Source organism: Aricia agestis, chromosome 12 (assembly GCF_905147365.1).
Source record: "Aricia agestis chromosome 12, ilAriAges1.1, whole genome shotgun sequence".
Classification (NCBI taxonomy): Eukaryota; Metazoa; Arthropoda; class Insecta; order Lepidoptera; family Lycaenidae; genus Aricia; species Aricia agestis.
Genome location: NC_056417.1, coordinates 73,765 through 89,168, shown reverse-complemented (window position 1 = coordinate 89,168; position 15,404 = coordinate 73,765).

Sequence of the window (15,404 nt, the reverse complement as noted above, 5' to 3'; positions counted from 1 at the left end):
GCAGCAACCCTTTAACGGACGCCGTACGTCGGTGGAGGAGCTCAGCCAACGAGAGGGCAATGGAGTTGTGGGCGCAACGGCTCGAGGAGCCTACTGTAAGCGTCAACCTCATTGAGGCGATCCGGCCCCTATTCAGGGAGTGGACTGGACGGAAGTACGGGGCGCTGAGTTTCCGCCTAACACAGATACTGACCGGGCATGGATGCTTCGGTCGGTATCTGTGTGAGATCGCAGGAAGCGAACCGACCGCAGAATGTCACCACTGCGGCGCGGACCCGGACACGGCCGAGCACACAATCACGGCCTGTCCCGCTTGGATAGAGCAACGAGCGGAGTTATCATCCGCCATCGATGAAGACGTAACGCTCCCAGCGCTCATAAGGGCAATGGTCAGGAGCGAAGATGGATGGACAGCCGTTGAGACATACGCGCGCAGCGTAATCTCGACGAAGGAGGAGGCCGAGCGTGCGAGAGAGCAGGCGGCGCTTGAACTCTCAGGAAGAAGGCCTAGGCGGAGACGTGCTGCTCGCAATGGCCACGACATCCCGCCTTAGCCAGGGGACTCGGGCGGTGGTATGGGGATGCCGCCGCCCGTTACATCGAGTCCCCGAGTGGGTCGCGATGCGCAACATGTTCCCGCGCATCGCGACATACGAAGAGGAACGGCCTATGCAAGCCCCCCATGTGGGGCCTCTGTTCGGCCCGAGGGTCAATAAAACCCCCCCAATGTAAGGGCCTGTGCCGTACAACAGGTGTCGCCGACCGAGTCCCGGAAGCCATGTAGCAGTCACCGGTCGACTCGGTCCAGCGTGTCGAGGGAACATCGCAGTGTTTTAGTGGGTAGGGCCGCGGCACTACCATCTTCGCCGCGGCGAGCCCCACATATCCGCAGGGGAGCCCCCATCCCCTGCGTCGAATGCGTCACTGCATTTCACTGCGTCAAAAAAAAAAAAAAAAAAAAAAAAAAAAAAAAAAAAAAAAAAAAAAAAAAAAAAAAAAAAAAAAAGGTTAGGTTGGGGGCGGGGGCGATACCGGTCCGTCCACGTTCGTGTCCCTGGGCGCCTGGGTGCGCCGCCCCGCCCTTTACACGGAGTGACGTATCCAGGATGGCTGAACACCGGTCTTTCCTGTCTTTCTCTCTATTTATAGTTTACTCTTCGTTTGTCGTTTATTTTATTTTGTCTCATATTTCAACACCTTCTCTACTCTATCCTTCTCATTTTATTTAACTCTTCTATACACCAGCGTGTGTTTCTGTGTACATATGTGTGTGTGTTTGTGGATGGATGGACCCGTGGGTCCCTAATCCCCGGTTTGTGGTGCCCGGCCTTGGGATGCGTGGCGAGCAGGTGGCTTACGTCGCAAGGGCACTAGGGCAGAATCTCCCTTAATAGATCAAATCATGGAGACACGCACTTTTGAAAATTCTCCCCGGGCGGGTACCAGTTCTACTGGAGAATCCCGCACTCCCGGTTCGCCGGGAGTCTGCCGCACGTATACGGGGGCGGCACAAAATGCGTTGGAGGGTAAGGGGGCCGTTACAGCGGCGAAAGAAGGAGAGGGCGCGACTATGCGCGATTGTCCGAAGCCGGCGCACCTAACCGCGCCGGTGGCGGACGCTTTGACCGACGAAGATGTCGATTTCTCCGTGTACCAACCCAATGCGTCGGAACGGATTGTGAGATTGGCGCAGAAAAAGAAGGAGCGGGGCTGTCCGATCCGGGACTTACCCAATCTGCCGCCTGTACTGCGGTGGCGGGACGTCCACGGGACGCAGCCCAGCATACCACCTGGACGAGACGAAGAGGTCGGCACGGATCTGACGCGCTCACCACGCGTCGTTTTACGCGACGTGATGCGCGAATTCTCCGTGCCGCCTCCACAAGGACGTGACAATTCCACCGGACGTGACAGTGAGGACTGGCCCGCGGACTCCGACGATACTGCCTCAGACATATCGATGGACTCCGAGGGCCTGCCTACAATACCACCGGCTAGGACGCACCTGAAAAGGCGCAACTCGGACGATGACATGGAGCCGCCCATCAGTAAAGGGGCGGTGCCCAAAGCAAAGAAGGGACGTGGCCGGCCACCAACCACCGGCCAATACGTCGGCTTTGGAAAAGCTCAAGCGGAGCTCAACAAGGAGAAGGAGGAGGAACGCCGGGCTGCTTTCAGGGCGAAAGTCGAGGAGGTAGCCCGGGCGGCTCGGGAGGCGCGAGAGGCGAGGGAAGCGCGAGCCTCCCTTCGCGCAAGCCCTGTCCCGGTCGAGGACACGGATCAGACCAGCGCCGGCCTGGCAGCCGACGTAGAGAGAGCCTTAGACATGGTGACCATGGTCGCCACGAGGTCCTCTAACTTGAAGGGCACATATCAGCGGGCCCTCAAGGAGGCGGTCGCATCTATCAAGGTGGCCGTCACCGAATTGAGGGGCCGCGGTATGAATGAGGAGATGCGAGCACTAGAGGCGCAAAACGACCGCCTTTTGCGCCAAGTGAACGCGATGCGCCGGGAGTTGGAGGAGCTCCGCCGTCGCGTCACTGGACCCGCAGCCGACGACCTGCAAAAGATGTTGTCGGAGGTCTCACGTTCAAACATTGAGACCTTCGGCAACATACTAAATGCAAGGATTGCCGGCTTGGAGGACAGGCTCCTTCCGGAGCCCCGAAGAAGACCGCCGCTGGCGGCGGACAGTGCTGGTCTATCATCCGGCGCCCCACCAACAGCGACAAAGAAGAAGACACCGAAGCCGAAGAAGACGGCACCGGTGAAGGCCCCGGACGAGAGTTCGGCGTGCGACGCGGCGGCTCCTTTACAGCCGCCCGCTGCTCCCGCGGAGAAGAGGGCTGCGAAGCCCAATAAAAAGAGAAAAGGAAAGAAGCGGCCATCAATGGCTGCTCAGGAGGCGGCAAAGGGGGGGCAGAACACCAACGCCCCTCCCGCCGAGGCCCCGTGGACCACAGTCGGTCCGCGCAGGCCCAAACAGAAGAAGAAAGGGGCGGCTACTCCAGCTAAGGCCGCCCCCAAGAAGAAGAAAAGGGCGAAACTTCGTGCCCCCGCAACCGCGGCAATCACCGTCACGCTGATGGAGAGCGCCGCGGCGAAGGGGGTTACGTACAAAGACGTCTTAATGAAGGCCAAAGACGCTGCAACGGCCGGAATGGTGGAACTCGGCATCGAAAAGCTAGAGTTCCGCTTCCGCCAGGCCCAAACCGGCGCGCGTATCCTGACCATTCCTGGTCAGGGGGCTAACGAGAAGGCGGACGCCCTCGCCGCAAAGATGCGGGAGGTGCTGGGCCCGGAAGAGGCGAAGATCGGTCGCCCGGCGAAATGCGTAGAAATGCGCATCGCCGGGCTGGACGACTCGGCCACAACCGCCGACGTGCTAGAAGCGGTTGCCAGAGAAGGGGGGTGCCCGACTACCTCCATCAGGTCGGGCCCCATAAAGAAAGGAAGGTGGGGCGATGGCTCACTATGGCTGAGCGTCCCCGTCGCGGCAGCCAAGAAGCTGATCAGCTTGGGGCGGCTGCGAGTGGGCTGGGTCTCGACGAAGGTGACACTGCTGGCCGCGAGGCCTATGCGGTGTTACCGATGCCTTGACACCGGCCACCTGGCGACGACATGCCAGTGCCCGGTAGACCGCAGTCGGAATTGCTTCCGCTGTGGAAAACCGGAGCACAAGGCCGCCGAGTGCCGGGAGAAGCAACCCAACTGCTTCTTCTGCGAGGCACTCGGCAAGGAGAGCGGGCACGTCCTGGGAAGCGCCGGCTGTTTAACAGCCAAGAAGCCGCCCCCCGCTACGAAAAAGCGCCGCAGGAGAGGAGCTCCCTCCGACAAGGCTCGGCCGCATGAGCCTGGAGCCGGTGGTGCCGGGGTTAGTCAGCCCCGGCCTGCCATGGAGGTGGAGCAATAGGCCTGCGGGCGGTTGATCGGGGGATCACCGCCCGCACCAAGGGCCCCGAGAGAAAAGCTCCCTAGATGCCCGGGGAGCTGTCGGTGAAGAAAGGCGGCGGCAGAACACCAGCCGCCGCAACGGAGTGACATGGACACGACATGGATGGATGGACAAGACATGGCGCCCCCCCTCAGTAAAGGGGTGGTGCCCAAATCTAAGAAGGGGCGCGGCCGCCCGCCAACGACTGGCCAGTATGTCGGTCTGGCGAAGGCGCAGGCGGATTATAACAAGGAGAAGGCCGAGAGTATCAAACTCCAGGCCGAGGCAGAGGTAGCCGAGTCGGTGCGTGCAGTGAAGGAGGCACGCGAGTCACTGCTTCGTGCGAGCCCTGCCCCAAAGGTAGGAGAGTCAGAGCAGACCAACGCCGCTCTGATTCAAAGTGTAGAGGTTTCGTTGGAGGCTGTAACAACTGTCGCCACGAAGTCTCAAAACCTGAAGGGCACTTTTGTGCGGGCCCTCAAGGAGGCGGTCGTCAGCATCAGGGCGGCCGTCACCGAGCTAAAGGGCCGATCGATGTCGGAGGAAATGAAGAGGTTGGAGGAGCAGAATGCGCGACTTCAGCAGCAAGTGACGGATTTGCGTCAGGAGCTGCAAGAGTTGCGCCGGCAACCACCTGCTCCCGCCGGCAAGGACCTGCAAGAGTTGTTAGCCGAGGTCTCCCGTTCTAACGTGGAGACCTTCGACAATATGCTCAACGCGAGGCTTGCCGGCCTGGAGGATAGACTCCTCCCCGAACCACGAAGGAGACCGCCACTGGCGGCGGACAACGTTGACGTCCCGCCGCCAGAAGAAAGAGAGAAGACGCCGAAGCGCACAGTAACGGCTTCCCAAGTAGCCCCAGCCGCACAGGAATTGCCTGCGGCTGAGGCCAAGAAGAAGAAAAAGAAGAAGCGGCCATCAATGGCAGCTCAGGAAGCGGCACAGAGGGAAGCACATACCAGCTCGCTGCCCAATGAAGCCCAATGGACCACAATAGTCTCAAAGGGCCAGAAGAAGAAAAAGCAGGCGGCCACACCATCTAAGGCCGCCTCTGAGAAGACAAAGAAGAAGAAGCGGAAGGCTCGTATACGGAACCCTGCTACTGCGGCTGTCACTCTGACACTGGGGGCGTCGGCCGCGGAGCAGGGTCTCACGTACAGCAAGGTCCTGCTCGAGGCCCGATCGAAGATCAACCTGGCGGAACTCAACATCTCCAGGGGGGTCAGAATACGCAAGGCCCAAACTGGAGCGCGCATAATCGCTGTCGGTGGCGAGGGTGCGATGGAGAAAGCGGATGCCTTGGCTGCCATGCTTAAGGACGTTCTTAACTGTGACCAGGTGAAAGTCGCCCGGCCGATTCCGTGCGCGGAGATCCGCGTCGCCGGCCTGGACGACTCTGTGACGGCCGCCGAGGTCATCGAGGCGGTCGCACGAGAGGGAGGATGCTCGGCTGACCAAATAAGGTCGGGGCCAGTGAAAGAGGGGCCACGGGGGGACGGATCGTGTTGGGTCCGCCTCCCAGTCGCGGCCGCCAAGAAGCTCTCCAGCTCTGGGCGGTTGCGGGTTGGTTGGGTGTCGACGAGAGTGGCGTTGCTGGCCGCGAGGCCAACGCGCTGCTTCCGCTGCCAGGACACCGGCCACGTGGCTGCCAAGTGCCAGTGCCCGGTGGACCGTAGTGGGACTTGTTTCCGGTGCGGGAAACCGGGGCATAAGGCGGCGGAGTGCGGGGCTGCAGAGCCTAACTGCTCCCTGTGCGAGGCCGCTGGCAGGGTGGAAAGGGGGCACGTGCTGGGCAGATGCCCATCTGCTAAAAAGCCGGCCCCCGGAGAGGAGAAGGCCCCGTCTAAAAAGGCTCGGCAAAAGCCGAAGCCTAAGGGCAAGCGGGCTCCGCCCGTCTCTGCCGCGATGGAGATGGAGGCCTAGACCCGTGGGCGGCGATCGGGGGATCCCCGCCCGCATAAAGGGTCCCGAGAAGACAGCCCCCCTATAGCCCGGGGAGCTCTCGGTGAGGTCCGCGGCTCAAACCGCTCGAAGAAGGTGCCGGTTGCGGCAGCGCGCTGGGAGGGGCGGAGATGTAGTCGCTCCGCGGTTCCCGTCCCTCCCGCACAAGGCGCATGAAGGAGGGCTGGGGGGGTTTTAGTGGGTAGACCTGTGTAGGGAGTCCCACATACCCCCGCCCCTTCCCCCGAAGGGGCGGGGGATGCGTAATGCATTTCCCCTCCTCAAAAAAAAAAAAAAAAAAAAAAAAAAAAAAAAAAAAAAAAAAAAAAAAAAAAAAAAAAAAAAGGTTGGGGGCGATACCGGTCCGTCCACGTTCGTGTCCCTGGGCGCCTGGGTGCGCCGCCCCGCCCTTTACACGGGGTGAGGCACTCAGGATGGCTGAACGCCGGTCTTTCACTATCTTTCTCTTCTATTTGGTAGCATACTCTTCTTTTGTTTTGTTTTGTTCTTATTTATTCTGTCTTTCACCACCTTCTCTTCACTATCTTTCCTGTTTTGTTTTACTTCTTCTTTACAATAGTGAGTGTTTCTGCGAATATGTCTGTGAGTGTTTGAGTGATGGATGGGCCCGTGGGCCCCGAACCCTAAACTGGTAGCGTCCGGTGACGGGGTGCATTGCGAGTGGGCGACTACGCAACGAGGACGCGGGGCAGACTCACCCCTAATTGATCAAGTATGGATAGTTGCAACGAGAAAAATATTCCCCGGGCGGGTACCAACTTAGTTGGAGAATCCCGCACCCTCTCAGAGGAGAGGGTCTGGCCCACGTATACGGGGGGCGCCACCGCTGCAATGGAGGAGAGGAGTAAAGAGACGAACGACGACTTTGGCACGAATTTGGTTAACGATAAGCACGACGGAATGGCTGCGATGTCGACGGCTAGCGAAGGAGAAGGCTCCAGGCACACGACCCGAACACCGGTTGTGCAGCTGGAGCGAATACTGGATATGAAAAGCGGATCGCGGGCAAAGACGCCCGTGTCTGATTTGGCACTGACCACAGCAAGCGAGGGAGAGAGTGGATCGCGGGTGACGACGCCTGTGTCCACTGGCTTGTTTTACAAACCCGGAAGCGGAAGCGATGAGAGCGGTAGTGAGTCTGCTGTCTCTCAGAACAAGGACGAGACAAGGAATCGCTTCCGACGCAAGAGACGCGGTAGCGAGTTGGAGGACAGCCCGGAGAAGAACAGAGGTACGGTTACAAAACCCTCCTCTAAGCGTGGTAGAGGGAGACCTCCAACCACTGGTCAATACGTTGGCATGGCGAAAGCCAAAAGGGACTACCTGGATGAGAAAGAAAGGGCTATGGCGGTTGAAGCTGAGCAGGAAATAATGGACTCGGCACGGAGGATATCGCTGGACCGGTTACACCGGATGTCGGATGCCTCCGATAACTCGGATAGGACAATGATGGAGGAAAGGGAAGTCACGGCGGCCTCCGTGGGCGCCGTCATCTCAGAGAGTTTGGGGACCATATCCAATGTGGCCAAAAAGTCCAAAAACTTAAAGGGAACTTCTGTCGCCGCTCTAAATAAGGCGACTCAGGCCATAAGGGAGGCGTTTTCGGTCATAGTCAACCGAACGACTTCTGAAGAGACGAAAGCACTAGAGGCGGCGAATGCTCGTCTTTCCAGAGAAATCGCCGACCTGAAAGCAGAGTTGGAGGCCGTCAAGCGCAAGCTTACTGACGCCCATACACAACCCCCTCCCGTCAGCAAGGGACTGGATGTGGAAGAGCTTCTACAGCGGGCGGTGCGCGAGGCGGTCTCGCTGACGAGCGCCCGGATGGACGCGCGGCTGGAGGGTCTCGAGGCTCGGCTCTTGCCGGAGCCACGCCTAAGACCTCCTCTGGCCGCAGACAAGAGAAATGACGAAGCCCAAGGCGCAGCGGCAGCAGCGTCGAAAGCCAAGGAGAGGACTCCGGAGCCTGAGCCCGCGGTGTCAACCTTGATGCCCCCTTTGAATCCTGCTCCGGCTCTGAAAAAGAAAAAGAAAGTTAGTAAAAAGTCGGCCGCAGCCGTAGAAGCGGCGGCCGCCAGACGCGACGCTGCCCCATCTACGGCTGCGAAAGGACCAAATCCGACCGAGCAATGGTCGGAAGTAGTCAAAAGGGGAGGAAAGATTCAGAAGAAGGGAGAAGGAAAGAAGGAAGGGCCTAAACAGAAAGGACAGGCTAAGAAAAAGAGAAAGAGGAAAAGTCTCCGCGCTCCTAAAACTGCGGCAGTAGTTATCACACTGCAGGAGGGTGCGGAGAAGAGAGGCGTCACGTACAAAGACGTGATGGACAAGGCCAAGGGGAGTTTCGATATCGTCACCCTCGAGATCCCCACGGTCAAGTTTAAGCGGGCCGTGACCGGGGCCCGTATGTACGAGGTCTCGGGATCGGCCTGCAAGGAGAAGGCGGATACTCTGGCAAGTAAGCTGAGAGAGGTTCTAGGAGAGGAAGACGTCCGGATATCTCGGCCACAAAAGTGTGCCGAGCTTCGAATATCGGGAATGGATGACTCCGCCACTGCGTCGGAGGTTGCCGCAGCCATATCAAGAGCTGGTGGCTGCGCGGCTGAGGACGTTAAGGTGGGAGAAATCCGAGTGGATAGAAGTGGCCGCGGCATGGCCTGGGTAAAGTGCCCGGTCGAGGCCGCAAAGTTAATAACAGCGCCTAACACCAAGCTGTACGTCGGGTGGACCGTTGTGCGCGTGACGCTTCTATCGGCGCGCGTCATGCGGTGCTATCGGTGCCACGAAGCCGGACATACGCGGGCGACCTGCCCTTCCGATACTGACCGTGGAGACTTGTGTTTCCGTTGTGGCCAACCCGGCCACACAATCAAGACATGCGGGAACCCTCCCCACTGCGCGCTGTGTGCGGCGAACGGGAGAAAGGCGGATCACGTTGTGGGGAGCACACCCTGCAAGATACCGCGGAAGAAGGGAAAGGGCTCTAATAAGAGCCAATCGCCCAAGGCTGCTACTCCATCTACAGTAGCCTCTGGAGCGGGAGTGGCCCCCATGGAAGCCCAATAACGGATTCCATAAGGTTCTTGCAGGGGAACCTGAACCACAGCGCTCAGGCGCAGGATTTGTGGTCTCAGGAGATGCTGAGGAGGTCAATCGACGTCGGTGTGATTGCCGAGCCGTACCGGATCCTCCCTAGGGGTGACTGGTTGGGCAGCGCGGACTCGAGGGTGGCGTTAGTGTTCGGTCCCAAAATCGTTCCTCCATCTTCAAGGAGGTCGACTCGGGGCCACGGCTTCGTCGTTGCGGATGTGGGGGCCCTCACTGTCGTGGGGGTCTACTTTTCACCGAATAGACCCATCGCCGAGTTCGAGGCGTTTCTTCTCCGGCTCACCACCTTCGTGAACGGAGCAGCTAATCCCGTGGTCGTCGCCGGAGACTTCAATGCGAAGTCCACGCGCTGGGGTTCCCCGGCGACGGACGCGAGAGGCAGAGCAGTAACGGACTGGCTGGCAACCACCGGCCTGGTCGTGGCCAATAGAGGTGCCGCTAGTACCTGCGTCCGGCGGCAAGGTGAATCCATTGTGGACCTGACCTTTGTCAGTCCAACAATCGCTCGCCGAACAAGCGGCTGGAGGGTCCTCGGAGAGGTCGAGACCCTCTCGGACCACCTATACATAGGTTTCGAAGTAGTCTCCCTGTCGGAACCTGGCCGCCGATTTCCATCCGGTGGCGGCCCAAGGTGGTCCCTGAGAGGTCTGGATCGAGACCTTCTCGAGGAGGCGGCCATCGTCGCATCGTGGGCACCTCTGCCGTCGGACGACGTCGAGGAGTGCGCGGAATGGCTGAATGAGGCAGCTCGCAACATTTGCGAAGCCTCGATGCCACGCGCTGGACCCGTCATGCCTCGGCGCCAGACCTACTGGTGGCGCCCGGAGCTTAGGCAACTCCGTCAGGAGTGCGTGGCCGCGCGACGCCGCTACTTGCGGTACCGCCGTCGACGGATCAGACAGGAGGCGGAAGAAGAAGCCGTCTACAACGGCTACCGGTTGGCACGCCAGGCGCTACGTGAGGCCATAAAGGTGGCGAAAAAGGAGGCGTGGGAGGAGTTTCTGGGCACATTGGAGCAGGATCCGTGGGGCAAGCCTTACAAATGGGTGAGGCAGAAGCTTCGCCCCGCTGCCCCACCACTCACCCAGAATATGCAGCCCGATCTTCGTCGCTCGGTACTCTCGGCCCTATTTCCATCCAGGGCCGAGTGGTCTCCGCCAGTTATGAGACCATCGAGTATGGAGTCTGAGGATGAGGACGACGTACCGCCAGTGTCGGCTGAAGAGCTGGCAGCGGCCGTGCATAAAATGAGCCAGAGAAACAGGGCTCCTGGACTGGACGGGGTCCCCGGTCGCGTCTGGGTACTGGCCATGAAGCACCTCGAGGCGCACGTGCTCGAGCTCTTTACCAAATGTCTGGTGCAGGGCCGAGTGCCGCGCCGGTGGAAGACGGGCAAGTTAGTGCTGCTCCGTAAAGAGGGACGACCGGAGGACCAGCCGTCGGCCTACCGCCCTATCGTCTTGATCGACGAGATATGCAAGACCCTGGAGAGGGTGATCGTGGCGCGCCTCACCCGCCACCTTGAGGGCGCCGGGCCGAACTTGAGTGATGCTCAGTTCGGGTTCAGGGCTTGTCGGTCAACGATAGATGCGGTGGCGCGTGTGCGGCAAATCTCAGAGGAGGAAATCTCTCGGGGCGGGGTGGTGTTGGTCGTCTCGTTGGACATTACCAACGCTTTCAACACCCTGCCCTGGGAGACAATAAAGGAGGGACTTAGGTACCACCGAGTGCCGAGATACTTGCGCCGAACTATCGGCAATTATCTCTCTGAGCGCTCGGTGCAATACCCAACCGAGGAGGACGACTGGGAGGAGTTGGAGGTGGACTGCGGCGTCCCACAGGGCTCGTCGCTCGGTCCGGGCCTGTGGGACATAGGCTACGACCACGTGCTCCGCGGCGCCAATCTTCCGGGCGTGGAGCTCGTCGCGTACGCGGATGACACGGCAGTCGTCTGCCGCGCCAAGTCCCACCGAGAGGCAAAAATACTGGCAACGGCAGCAGTCGCACAAGTTGTGCGAAGAATTCAGGCGCTGGGTCTGACGGTGGCGCTGAACAAGTCGGAGGCCCTCTTGTTCCATGGGCCCAGGAACGCGCCCCCGCCAGACCTGGAAGTAATAGTGAGCGGGACGAGGATCCAAGTTGCGTCCACAATGACCTATCTCGGTCTGGTCCTCGATAGTCGGTGGTCATTTAAGGAACACTTCCGCCGACTATCCGAGAAGGTGAAGAGGTCTGCGGGCGCCTTGGCTTCGCTGCTTCCAAATCTCGGGGGCCCGAGTTTGACCTGTCGGCGTCTCTACATGGGCGTCGTCCGTTCGATGGTCTTGTATGGGGCGCCGATCTGGGCGGGCAGTTTGCTGCCGGAGAACAGGCTGACCCTGGGAAGGCTACAGCGAGTGATGGCGACGCGTGCAGTCCGAGGGTATCGCACTATCTCTCGTGACGCATCGTGCCTCCTTGCTGGAAGCGTCCCTTGGGACTTGGACGCTCAAACCCTCGCCGAAGTGTATTGGCGTGGCGCAGCGGTCCGCGCGGGGGGAAGCAACCCCTTACCGGAAGCCGTACGTCGGTGGAGGGACAGAGCTGAGGAAGCGGCAATCGAGCTTTGGGAGGAGCGGCTCTTCGAACCGCAAGTTAGTGTGGAACTGGTGCTGGCTATCAGGCCGGTACTCAGGGAGTGGTTGACCAGAAAGTACGGCGCGCTCTCCTTCCGACTCACGCAGGTGCTGACCGGGCACGGCTGCTTTGGTCGCTACCTGTGTGAGATCGCGAACAGAGAAGAGAGTACGCGCTGTCACCACTGCGATTGTGACATGGACACGGCGGAGCACACAGTGTCTGCCTGTCCTTCCTGGACTCGACAACGGGCGGCCCTCACGGCCGCCATTGGACTCGACACTTCACTGCCAGCGTTGGTTCGCGCCATGCTGAGCGGTGAAACCGGATGGGACTCGGTGCAGAGCTTCTGCGAAGAAGTGATCGCCGCAAAGGAGGAGGCCGAGCGAGTGCGAGAGTTGGAGGCGCTCGACCCCCGCCGAAGAAGACGGCCGAGACGACGACGGGTCATCAATGATGACCACTTGCCGCCTTAGCCAGGGGGCTCTGGGCGGCGGCATGGGGATGCCGTCGTCCAACGAGTCGAGTCCCCGAGTGGGTCGCGATGCGCTGCGTATTCTTCGCGCATCGCGACACCGTGGAGTGATAGGCCTATGCAAGCCCCGGGAGGGCCTCTGTTCGGCTTTTAGAAGCCCAGTGCTTCGAGGAAGAGGGGCCTGCTAGTAGCAGGCAAAAACATGTAGGGCCGCGGACGAAGGCTCACGCGTGCTCGCAACCCTGCATGGTATGAAGAAGAATACCGTCGGGTTTTAGTGGGTAGGGCTGCGGTCAATTCACCATCTTCACGACCGCAGCGAGCCCCACATACTCGCTGGGGAGTCCCCAATCTCCGCGAGATGCGTCAAGGCATTTCCCGACGCAAAAAAAAAAAAAAAAAAAAAAAAAAAAAAAAAAAAAAAAAAAAAAAGGTTAGGTTAGGTTAGGTTAGGTTAGGTTAGGTTAGGTTAGGTTAGGTTAGGTTAGGTTGGGGGCGATACCGGTCCGTCCACGTCGTGTCCCTGGGCACCTCCCCCGTGCCATCGTGAGCGTTTTCACGGCGACACGGGAGGGGTGGCTGAACGCCGGTATGGCGTGTGCTTGTGTGTGTGAATGGCTGCGCCCGCAGTATGAAGAACGGGCCCGCGACCCGGGGTGTCGGTGTAAGAGGGAATATGGAAGGTCGCAATAGTGAAAGTATTCTCCGGGTGGGTCTCGACTCCTCAGGAGTCGGGGAATCCCATGCGCCGTCTTCGGACGGTGGCCGGCCCGTGTATACGGAGGGGCCAACTAGTGCGATGAGGGATAAGGGGGCCGTTGCGGCGGCGAGTAGTGGAGAGTTCAATATCCAGCGCCCCACCAACAGCGGCCCCGAAGAAGACGCCGAAGCCGAAGAAGTCGGCGTCGGTGAAGGCACCGGACATGAGTTCGGCGGACGGCGCGGCGGCTCCTTTACAGCCACCCGCCGCTCCTAAAGAGAAGGAGGCTGAAAGGCCAAAGAAGAAAAAGAAGAACAAGCGGCCAACAATGGCCGCTCAGGAGGCGGCAAAGGGGGGGCAGAACACCAACGCCCCTCCCGCCGAGGATCCGTGGACAACAGTCGGTCCGCGCAGGCCCAAAAAGAAGAAAGGGGCGGCTACACTATCTAAGGCCGCCCCTAGGAAGAAGAAGAAGGCCAAGCTCCGTGCCCCCAACACTGCGGCAATCACCGTCACACTGAAGGCGAGTGCTGCAGAGAAGGGGGTCACGTACAAGGACGTGCTGTTAAAGGCAAAGGACGCGGTCGGTGGGGCAGTGCAGGAACTCGGCATTAGCAGGGTCGGGTTCCGCTTCCGCTTGGCCCAAACTGGCGCGCGCGTCCTCACCATCCCTGGTGAGGGCGCCAATGAGAAGGCGGACACCCTCGCTGCAAAAATGCGGGAGGCGCTGGACCCGGAGCTAGTTAAGATCGGTCGCCCGGCGAAATGCGTGGAGATGCGCATCGCCGGGCTCGACGACTCAGCCACGATCGCCGACGTACTAGAGGCGGTCGCCAGGGAAGGAGGGTGCCCGACAACTTCCATCAGGTCGGGCCCCATTAAGAAAGGAAGGTGGGGCGATGGCTCGCTTTGGCTGAGCGTCCCCGTCGCGGCAGCCAAGAAGCTAATTAGCTTAGGGCGGCTGCGAGTCGGCTGGGTTTCGGCGAAGGTGACACTGCTGGCCGCGAGGCCCAAGCGGTGTTACCGATGCCTCGACACCGGCCACCTTGCTACGACGTGCCAGTGCCCGGTAGACCGCAGTCGGAATTGTTTCCGCTGTGGGAAGCCGGAGCACAAGGCAGCCGAGTGCCGGGAGAAGCAGCCCAATTGCTTCTTCTGCGAGGCACTCGGCAAGGACAAAGACCACGTGCTGGGTAGTAGCGGCTGCGTCACTGCGAAGCCGCTCCCCAGCACTAAGCGCCGGAATAGACGTCGAGCTCCCTCCGACAAGGCTCGGCCGAAAGAGCCTGGAGCCGGCGGTGCAGGGGTTAGTCAGCCCCCGCCCGCCATGGAGGTGGAGCCATAGGCCCGTGGGCGGTCGATCGGGGGATCACCGCTCGCGCAAAGGGCCCCGAGAAGTAAGCTCCCTAGATGCCCGGGGAGCTCTCGGTGAAGAAAGGCGGCGGCAGAACAGCAGCCGCCGCAGTGGAGTAGTGCCGGATGCGGCAAACGGACGTGTGGGATGCGGAAGTTCGGTATAGTGCCCGCGCCCCACAACGGCCAGAAGGAGGGCATGGGGGGGTTTTAGTCGGTAAACCTCCGGCGCACCGAGCCGGAGGGAGTCCGACATACCCTCGTCGCCCACCCCCGTGCGCGGCGGGGGATACGTAACGTATTTCCCCTCCTCAAAAAAAAAAAAAAAAAAAAAAAAAAAAAAAAGGTTAGGTTAGGTTCTCGATGACGGGGGCGATACCGGTCCGTCCACGTTCGTGTCCCTGGGCGCCTGGGTGCGCCGCCCCGCCCTTTACACGGGGTGAGGCACTCAGGATGGCTGAACGCCGGTCTTTCACTATCTTTCTCTTCTTTGTGGTAGCATACTCTTCTCTTGTTTCTGATTTGTTTTATTTATGCTGTATTTCACCACCTTTTCTTCACTATCTTTCCTTTATGTTGTACTCTTCTCTACACTATTGTTTGGTTGTGTGTGAAGTTCAGTGAGTGATTGTGTGATGGATGGGCCCGTGGGCCCCGAACCCTAAGCTGGTGACGTCCGGTGACGGGGTGCATGGCGAGTCGGTGACTACGCACCTAGGATGTGGGGCAGACTCACCCCCAATTGATCGAACCATGGAAAGTTGCAACGAGAAAAATATTCCCCGGGCGGGTACCAACCATGTTGGAGAATCCCGCACCCCCTCAGAGGAGGGGGTCTGGCCCATGTATACGGGGGGCGCCACCGCTGCAATGGAGGGAGAGAAGGAGGTCGCGAAGGCGACGGTAGTAGGAACGAGGCAAGCTAATGACACCTTAAAGCTTGACCCTCGTATACCGGTCGTACATTTAGAGCGGTTTGAGGATGCGGAAGGAGGTTCACGGGCGACAACGCCCGCTTCCATCAAGAGCAGCAAGTTCTTCGGCTCAGAAGGAACTTCAGACGATGGCGAGAGCGGTCATGAGACGACCAACTCTCAGACCGAAAAGGAGAGGGAACAGATGAGACGGCACTTCCGCAAGAGGCGCGGAAGCGACGTCGAAGACGACCTGGATAAGAATAAGGGCGCACCCGCCCCGCGGTGCATTAAGCGCGGTAGGGGCAGGCCGCCCACTACTGGCCAATACGTTGGTTTACACCA